We start from the raw sequence: 10226 nt of genomic DNA, 5'->3' as shown, positions 1-10226 counted from the left end.
AAAGCCTGAGCATTGCTGCGGCACACTGTATACAGCCGCTCCTCGTCGAACAAAACCAGCGCTCTGTTCAAAGCATCATAGTTCATCTACGTTCTATAGTTGAATTACAGGATAGGAAAGACGCAGTATCTGTCACTCGTGGAATCCGCTATCATTCTCACGGTAGACAAATGAAAATTATTATCTGTGTTTCAGGACCCCAAGCGTGGCGAAGTTGGTTAAGGCGCTAGGCTGGTAATTCGAGAGATGGAGGTTCAATTCTTGGTGGAGAGGATTTTTATTCTTCTGATGACGTTATAAGGATGGTTGACAAGTGGTGTCCCGCGGAATATCGCGAAGAAGTGGGGCACTTCTCGTTGACACGCGGGCGTGTCATGAGTCATTAAACGGTCTCGGCTTAATATAGATTTGAAGAGCCACAATTTATAAAGAATATTTGTAGTTCGCTTGCAGTGTTTTTTTTATACCATGCGTAAGGCCAAAAATAATATTTTGGATGAAGTTATTTTTTATTCATGGACAAAGTCTGCTCCGTAGAAGGAGTATGCGACATGACATTTGAAAGCGGTCCCCTTTTTGTTATGCTATGAAAAGAGTTTCGCAAATTTCCCCTCACAAGCTGGTGTTTAGTACAGCAATAATAATTTTTGCAGGGGGACACTCGGGCCAGAAATGACACTAATTATTGAAAATTCTCGTCTCGCACTTCACAGTGAGAGGCTTAACAGGGCCGATTGTGAAGCGTCACTCGATGGATGGGGAATGCCGGATATTACCTACGTTTCATCTGATATTAAACAGAAAATAACGAACAATAATGGGGGGTAATTATCCAGAGTTCCCAATCACACAGCTTCGGCGATAGCAGTTAACTTGCCTCTTGTGAATTTCCATCCATTCGTTTTTTCACCTTCGTTTACAGAAATAAAAAACGGTGGATTATCTTTTTATCAGAAAGTACTTAGGCAACACAGCATTTCACCAAATGCTGAGCTTCCTTTGCTGCCCTTGAGGATCGTGGGCTTTGCCCGCTGAGGACGTGACTTCAACATATATATATATATATATATATATATATATATATATATATATATATATACATACATATTTTCGCGTTTTAGGGGCGCAGCGAGAATGCGGTGCTCAACAAGGTCACATTCTTTGCCGCTACTCCTAGCAGATATAGCGCACCACTGAACGGCTAACTCCAACATACTTCGCATTCATCCGGCCTGAGTCACCACTATTTACATGATTCAGGACTTGCGCAATTGAGAGCTGTGAAAAGGAAGTAGTGCACGAGAAACATTCCAGGCAGTGGCATCGTGATCGCTGCGCGTGTTGCACCTGACTGTGTTCGCCGCTGACCTGCCCAGTTCTGCTGATCTCATCAATAAACCTCCATCTCTTACATTTGGTGGAGCTGCCGGTTAAGATCTATCCTCTCGCCCTGGAACTCCGCAGCCGCACATTACCACCTCCTGCGATGGCTGAGGACGTTAACCACTAAGCCGTACAAGTTGGCTCGGCCATCATCGGTTCCGGCTCCCTCAGCCAGCGAGACCCCGCAATCATCAGCGGCACTGACGACCACGACGTCGAAGACTGGCTCACATCCTATGAGCGAGTGAGCGCTTACAACAAATGGGACGCGGAAACGAAATTAAGCAACGTGATTTTCTATCTCACCGGCGTAGCCAATCTATGGTTTCGGAACCATGAAGCGGACATTCCATCATGGTTCAAAGCCAGCTTCTCGGAAGTTTTCGGCCGTCCGGCTGTGAGGACTCCGCGCTGAACAGCGCTTGCGTGCGCGGTCTCAGCAGGTTGGCGAGAATTTCACGAGTTATATCGAGGACGTCGTCGACTTAAGCAAGCGCTTGAACGCTCAGATGTCAGAGGCCGACAAAATCAAGCCCATTCTGCAAGGCATCGATGACGACGCCTTTCAGATGCTGACTGCGCGAGATATTCGCACCGTCGCTGAAGTGATCACACTGTATGATGAACTGCGCAAACAAAGGGCCATAACTCGCGCCAACACCATGCACTCTGAGTCGCTTGCTGGCCTGACAGTTGCAGCTGAACATTCTGCGCTCCTGCCACAAATCAAGAACTTCATTCGGGAAGAAGTTGCTCGAAAGCTCTCCCTTATGTCCTACCATGAAGGGCCTTCCGCTCACCTCGCTCCCAGTTTGCGCCGAGATAATTCAAGAACAGGTAGCGCAATCCCTTCCTCTAGACCCTCAATACATGCCTGTCGCAGCCCTGTTTACATATGCGGCTGTTGCTGTCCGACCACCATCTACGTATGCTCCGCCGCAACCTGCCTACGTTCTGCCGCCTCCTAGTCCTGCTCGAGAACCTGCGCAGTTCTCTCGGCCGGCTCCATGACCACGCAATCTCTGGCGCACGACATTTAACCGGTCAATTTGTTACACTTGCGGGCTGGCTGGACATATTTCTCGTCATTGCCGAAACCGTCTCCAGTGTCGGCACCCCCTACACATGGCCCTGGGTACCGGTCTTCGGCGCCTCAGTATTCCGCGCCTACTGAGCCTCCAGCCAGCCGTCATGTCTTCCTAGACCGTTCAGCCATTTCCGATCGCCGTTCACCGTCGCCGCAACGCCGGTCTATCTCTTCGATACTACGTCGACAGAACGCTTCACTTGAGGAAAACTAGAGGCCGCAGTTCCTGACGAGAACTGCGACCCCGTCGAATTTCCCAAGTCTTCATCTGTCGTCGGCAAGCCTCATTGAAGTTTTCATCAATGGTGTTGCTGTCATGGCTCTAATTGACACTGGTGCTGCGATTTTGGTTATGGACGCAAACCTATGTAGCTCTTTAAAGAAAGTGAAGACGTCAATTGCGGGGCTTTCATTGCGAACGGCCGCGCTCAGCATATCAAGCCTTTAGCAGAGTGCACCGCTCGAGTAGTTATTCAGAATTGACTTTATACGATTTAGTTCGTCGTGCTGCCAAGTTGCTCACACGCTGTAATTTTAGGCTGGGGTTTCCTGTCGCGTCACGCTGCTATCATCGATTGTGCTCGAGTTGAAGTGGGGTTATAGACTTTGCCCGATGCCTTACCAGACGCTGACCCACCAAATTCCTGTGCTAAAGCCCTCGTCGCCGAAGATATCGACCTTCCTCCCTGCTCTTCTGCGCTTGTTCGCGTCGCTTGTGCCTCTGTTAGCGATGCCACGGTTCTCTTCACACCAGCCCATACTTTCCTGCGCCGCAAGTGCCTTCCATTGCCCTACGTTGTGCTCGCTATTTCCGCTGGTCTTTCCATGTTATGGGCCTCTAACCCATTTAACTCCCCTACTGCTTTGCGCCATGGTGAATGCCTTGGCATTATCCAGCCAATCGCATCTCTTCTGATCTCGTAGGAACACGACGATGCGCTGCACTCTGCCGTGACTGCGCTCAGCCCCCCTTCAACTGCACCCGCTTCCCCCTCTACAGACTTGTTCCTCCCTTCCTTCGACGGTGATCTTCCTCCAGCGCAGCACACTCAGCTTTTGAACCTACTACATCACTTTCGCTCCTCCTTCGACTTTTATCAAAGTTCTTTGTGTCAAATTTCTACAGTCACTCATCGCATCGACACCGACACCCACGCACCACTGCGACAGCGCCCCTATCGTGTGTCTGCAACCGAACGCCAGGCTATTGAAGAGCAAGTCGATTTAATGATTCAGAATGGCGTGATTCAGCCCTCAAGCAGCCCTTGGGCGTCACCTGTTGTCCTCGTAAAAAAAGAAAGATGGTTCTATCCGCTTCTGTGCCGATTATCGCCGCCTTAATACGATTACGCGAAAGGACGTCTACCATCTCCCACGAATTGACGATGCTCTCGATTGTTTGCAAGGCGCCGAGCTCTTTTCTTCCCTGGACTTAGGTTCCGGGTACTGGCAAGTTCCCCTGGAAGCGGCTGATCGCCACAAAACTGCCTTTGTAACTCCCGACGGCTTGTACGAATTTACAGTTATGCCGTTTGCCCTTTGTAATGCTCCGGCAACATTTGAGCGGATGATCGACATCATTTTGCATGGCCTAAAGTGGAAGACGTGCCTCTGCTACCTTGACGACATTGTCGTTATTTCTCCTGACTTTGACATACACCTATACCGTCTGAAGCACGTTTTGACCTGCCTATCTGATGCCGGACTGCAGCTAAATTTGAAAAAGAAAATGTCGTTTTGCCGCCCGCCAGCTCACCATTCTCGGCCACGTTGTCTCCAAAGAAGGTGTATCTCCAGATCCTGCCAAACTTCGTGCCGTAGCAGCCTTTCCCAAGCCGACTTCTATCAAAGATCTACGTAGCTTCCTCGGGCTGTGCTCTTACTTTCGCCGCTTTATTAGAAATTTTGCTTCAATTTCTGCTTCCTTGACAAACCTTCTGACGGCAGTTCCGACCTTATTTCGTCGTGGTCGCCAACTTGCGACGATGCCTTCAATGCTTTACGCCGCATCCTCATGGTACCGCCTGTCCTTCGTCACATCGAACCCACAGAGCCTACTGAAGTCTACACGGACGCCAGTGGTATTGGTCTCAGCGCTGTGCTCGCTCAGCGCAAATCAGGTTATACCGAATACGTGGTCGCCTATGCTAGCCGTACACTCATGAAGGCTGAATCCAATTACTCTGTCACTGAAAAATAGTGCTTAACGATTATTTGAGCCCTTACTAAATTACGCCCTTACCTCTATGGCCGCCCTTTTGACGTAGTGACGGACCACCATGCGCTTTGCTGGATTTCCTCACTGAAAGACCCGTCCGGCAGACTGGCAAGATGGGCTCTTCGCCTTCAGGAAGATGATGTCCGAGCTGTTTACCGCTCCGGCCGCAAGCATCACGACGCCGACGCACTTTCCCGCTGCCCCCTTACAGCTGAGGTCGCGAGCTTTTTCTCTTCCGACGATTCCCCGCCATCGCTTCACATCCCTGACATACCGTCGGCGCAACGGCAAGATCCTTGGATAAATTCTCTCCTAAATTTTACCTCCAATCCTATAGCTGCTTCTCCATTACGGGCTCTCCGCCACCATGCTTCCCACTTCGCAATTCGTGATAACCTCCTCTACCGCCGCAACTACTGCGTAGATGGCCGCAAGTGGTTGCTAGTTATTCCCCGGCAGCTACGTTCGCAAATCTGTGACTATTTCCACGCCGACCCACAATCCGGTCACGCGGGCGTCTTCAAGACATACACTCGTCTCCGGCTGCGTTACTACTGGCGGGGCATGTACATCTTCGTACTCAAGTACGTTCGCTCATGCCTCACCTGTCAACGTCGCAAGCCATCTCCTCAACTTTCTGCTGGAGTTGCTGCCATTACCCAGCCCACCACGGCCTTTCGACCGCGTCGGCATTGATTTGTACGGGCCGCTTCCCTACACTGCAGCCGGCAACCGCTTGGCTATCGTGGCCGTTGATCATCTGACGAGGTATGCAGAACCGCCGCACTTCCATCTGCCACAGCGTCAGAAGTAGCTTCCTTCATTTTGCAGCGATTTGTTCTTCACCACGGCGCCCCTCGAGAGCTGCTCAGCGACAGAGGACGCGCTTTCTTGAGTGACGTTGTGAAAACCTTGTTCACCAAGTGCAACATTATTCATAGAACCACCTCCGCCTATCATCCCCAGGCTAATGGCCTCACTGAGCGTTTTAATCGTACCCTTGGCGATATGCTCTCTATGTACGTCTCCTCCAACCACTCAAATTTGGACATCGTCCTTCCGTATGTCACTTACGCTTACAATACCGCAGCGCAGTCTACTAGTGGCTTCTCTCCTTTTTTTTCTCCTCTACGGCCGTCACACCTCTGCTACAATCGACACCATACTCCCATATTAGTCAGACATATCAGAGTATACTCCTGCGTCTCAAGCAGCCCAGCATGCGGAAGACTCGACAAATTGCCCGCGCATTCACGGCTGACACCCAGTACCGCCATAAATCCAACCATGACAACCAACACTCGACACCGGACTTCTCGTCTGGCGCACTTGTGTGGCTGTGGATACCTTCCAATGCTCCTGGACTGTCTTCAAAATTTCTTGCTAAATACCATGGCCCATACCAAGTTCTGGAGTGCACCTCCCCGGTTAATTATGTGGTGGAAACTCTTGCGCCGTCTCATGATCTACGCCGGCGCGGACGAGAGATTCTTCACGTCCAGCCGCTCAAACCCTATTATGACCCTGCCGTCTTGCTCACGCCGTAAGTCGCCAGGATGTCTCCTCTTCGTCCCGGGGGTAATTGTGAAGACGAAATAGCGCACGAGAAACATTCCAGGCGGTGGCATCGTGATCGCTGCGCGTGTTGCACCTGACTGTGTTCGCCGCTGACCTGCCCAGTCCTGCTGAGCGAGTTCTGCTGGTCTGATCAATAAACCCCCATATTACACTGCCAACGTACCGTGTGTTGCCTTCGCATCAAGTTAATCGGGGTACGTCAATTGACATGTGCGTCCGGGTGATAAGAATCACCATCTGTGAAAGAACATTTGCAGGGGACGCCACTAATAACGATCTCCATTTCTGCAGATAGGCGCATGCAGCCATTATAGGACGCACATACATTAACATCATCCTTGCAATCCATTCTACTTAGTCTTACTTTTGTAATGCGTATGCATTGCTAGGATCATGGAGCAAAAAAGGGCCTGTAGAGAGCATCCACGTGGTATATCTGTCAGAGGCTAGCAGGCGCTGCTGACTCGGGCATCTCATTTCAGATAGCGCTGAGATGGAAATCGAACCTTCCAGGACCATTGGGCGACGAGTACGACACACAATTATTAGGCCACACAACTGTCGCAGCGGCGTGTTTCAAACGGTTATTATAGACATATTCATGCGATATTTCACACAACTGGGTAGCAGAAGAGGTGCGCATAAAGTGTGTACAAAAAGTGTACACCTCAACAAAATTGCACAGTAAGACGCCCAAAATTTAGGCTTTGATTGAACGCGTTGAAGAGCTCTGGTTTCCTCAAATTTGGCATTTCAAAAACGCGAAAGCTCATGAGAAGAGGGAAGGCTCCGCCAGCGACAATGGTAGCAAGGTAGTGCATACATAAAAGATGAGATAGAAGAGGGCCGTTCTCTGGGTGTCGATGAGTGCTAAATTGAGTAGTGAATTGCTGATTTGGGTAGGTCACACGAAACATTTGGTAGGCTGGCTCTCTTTTCTGCGCGTGAAAGGCTACGCGTACCCTTGGATTTTTTTCCGCCTGCCTGTTACAACAGCTTCAAAGTGAAACTTGAAGGCAACTATCCTTGGCATTACGGCTTGCAATAAAGCACGTCAGCACGCTAAGGGGCTGAATAGCCAAAATGAACGAAAAGGCTAAGCCAGTGCCAAAGCGACACATTCGCTTCTTGCAAGTTGCCACTCTAATAATCACTCCGTAATGTCTGTGATTTCTATTTAAGCTCCGGGTTCGCATAACTGCAAGAATGCTTCGTATGCTCCGAAATAACACTGCAAACATTTTCCGACATCAACAGGAAACTCATGACAAGCATTGCAGCAATTTGAGGAGCCCCTATGCTAGCAATAAAAATATGAAGCTTTGCTCTCGTGTACCCTCGACATCCCGTGTCACTAGGGTGTGATAGTGAATCCACGCAGACCGAACAGATGACTTGTTCGCATCAAATCGGAGTGTGTTCATATAGTCTAATTGCGCGTAAATTATTTAATATGCGTAGTGTTGCCGTGCTATTTTTCTGATTTCGATATTTTGCATGAATGAGGGCACTGAAAATTGGGAGGCTATACTAAATGGACAATGTGTGAAGAATCGTTTCTTAAGCCATTTATTACCATGAATGCGAAACAAGTATCTAACATGGCTCATAAGGTTGTCGCCTTCACGTTTTACGGCTCCGCAGCTATAGTTTTATTTAGTGCAAATTTCATTTCATTTTTACTCGGATGTAAGCTTTTAAAATGTATAAAATAAGTCTGTTTGTAAAGAGGACAAAATGCTATGAAAGTATTTGCACAATGGACACATACGCTTCCTTAAACTTTAGGGGATAAATGACGTCAAGAAACGGGGTTTCGAGCCAAGAACAGAATTTCAGCACAGTGAAGAATCAAACTTTCTCTCCAAAATCTCTCCATGTTTCTATGTAGAACTTTTAACCTTTACGCCTAGTTATAAATAAACATTCTTGCCTGAAGACGGTGCGATATAATGCGGGAGAAAATCAGTTAAGCAACCAGCTCGTTGGCGTAGTGACACGTGCGGTATACATCAGCGCGTCGGATTGAAGGCGGATTTTGCCGCCAGCTTGTGCATGACTGTAGCCTTTGAATCGCATGGATGAAAATATGACGTATATTTTTTACTTTTCTAGCTTAAATATAACGAGGATATGGCTACACACTAGTCTCTCCTACCGCCTTGCTTAAAATATGTGCTATGCAATAGCAGGCCCTTTAAGCTGGCAGTGCTCACACATACCCATTTCAGTTGTAGTGTATACACATGGTTTTGATATGTATGGAAGGGATATACCGATACTCAACAATCCCTTCTTTTCAAATTAAATACACATGTAAAGTGCAACACCAGACAGACAAGCTGCAAATTGCAAAGCTCGCACACCGGTTCAAATAAGGAATAGAATAAAGTGAATACAGGCCGATTCGACAGAATTGAAGCAAATAATATATATATATATATATATATATATATATATATATATATATATATATATATATATATAGTTAGTTAGTTCACCTACGCCGACCGCCGCGGAGACTATGCCCCTAGTTATACCACACCTCGCCCCGACCAGACCACTGTTGACCCCGATGTCCCTGCTCATGCTGCCAACCGTTCACCATCCCCGCAGACCCGACGCTCGCGTTCTCTTCCTCGCCGCCCTTTGTCCCCGTCCTGTTCCAGCCACATACCGGAAAACTAGCCAATGCAGCTCCGGAGGTGACGCTGCATTTGTGACCCGGACTGAAAAACCTCTGCTGACCCCTGCCCTACAAAATCAGCGCATCGACGTCCTTGTGGATGGTGTTCCCGTTTTTGCTCTATTGATACCGGCGCACAACTGTCCGTTCTGAGCTCCTCATTTCGCCGTCGCCTCAATAAAGTCCTTACTGCAGCCGTCTCGCCCACAGTTCGAGTCGCCAATGGAAGCCCTGCTGCAGTGGTTGGCATGTGCACAGCGCGAGTTACCATTGGTGGTCGTCATGCTCCAGTGTTGTTCACCGTCCTCCAAGAATGCCCCCACGACGTTATCCTTGGCATTGACTTTTTAACAGCCCACTCTGCCCTCATTGACTGCTCTACCGGCCTACTTCGCTTGGACCTTCCGCTCTGCTCTGAAGACCCCTCCTGCTCACCCCGCCTTCGATCAGCACAGTTCTGCCGCCTTCCTCCTGAAGCTGCCGTCTACATCCCTATGTCACCATTCCCACCCGTCCCAGACGGCGACTATCTCGCGTGTCCCATTACTGATGTCATCTTGCAGCGGCACGTCACCCTTCCTCATCTGATTGTGCATATCTCCCAGAACCGTGCCACTCTCCTGGTCCTTAACTTCAGCTTATCAACTCAAGTTCTGCCCGAGGGAATTTCACTAGCAGAGCTGTCGCCGATGACCGATTGTGCCATTTCAGCTCTGACTACCGATAATCCAAATGCCGTCCCTGCAACACCTCCCTCGTCCTCTACATCGCGCCCTGATCCTGTTAAAAGCATGATTGCAGCTGATCTCCAGCCTGAATTCGCCGCAGAGTTAAAACAGCTTTTGCTCACCTACAGTGACCTTTTTGACTTCGGTACCCGCCCATTGGGTCAAACCACAGTTGTCAGTCACCGCATTAACACCGGTGACGCCAGTCCTATTCACAGGCGGCCCTATCGTGTTTCGCTTGCCGAGCGACGCGTCATCCAAACAGAGGTCGACAAAATGTTGGCGAACGACATAATTGAGCCTTCCAGTAGCCCCTGGGCATCCCCTGTTGTGTTGGTCAAAAAGAAAGATAACAGTTGGAGATTCTGCGTTGACTATCGTCATTTAAATAAGATAACCAGAAAAGATGTGTATCCTCTTCCGCGTATAGACGACGCGCTTGATACTTTGCACGGAGCCAGCTACTTTTCGTCCATCGACCTTCGTTCCGGCTACTGGCAGATCTCTGTCGACGAGAGAGACCGTGAAAAAACAGCGTTCATCACC

This window comes from Amblyomma maculatum, chromosome 10, assembly GCF_055883805.1.
Source record: "Amblyomma maculatum isolate TAMU_Amacu chromosome 10, ASM5588380v1, whole genome shotgun sequence".
Taxonomy (NCBI): Eukaryota; Metazoa; Arthropoda; class Arachnida; order Ixodida; family Ixodidae; genus Amblyomma; species Amblyomma maculatum.
The sequence above is the reverse complement of the archived record's forward strand: the minus strand, read 5'-3'. Positions refer to the sequence as shown.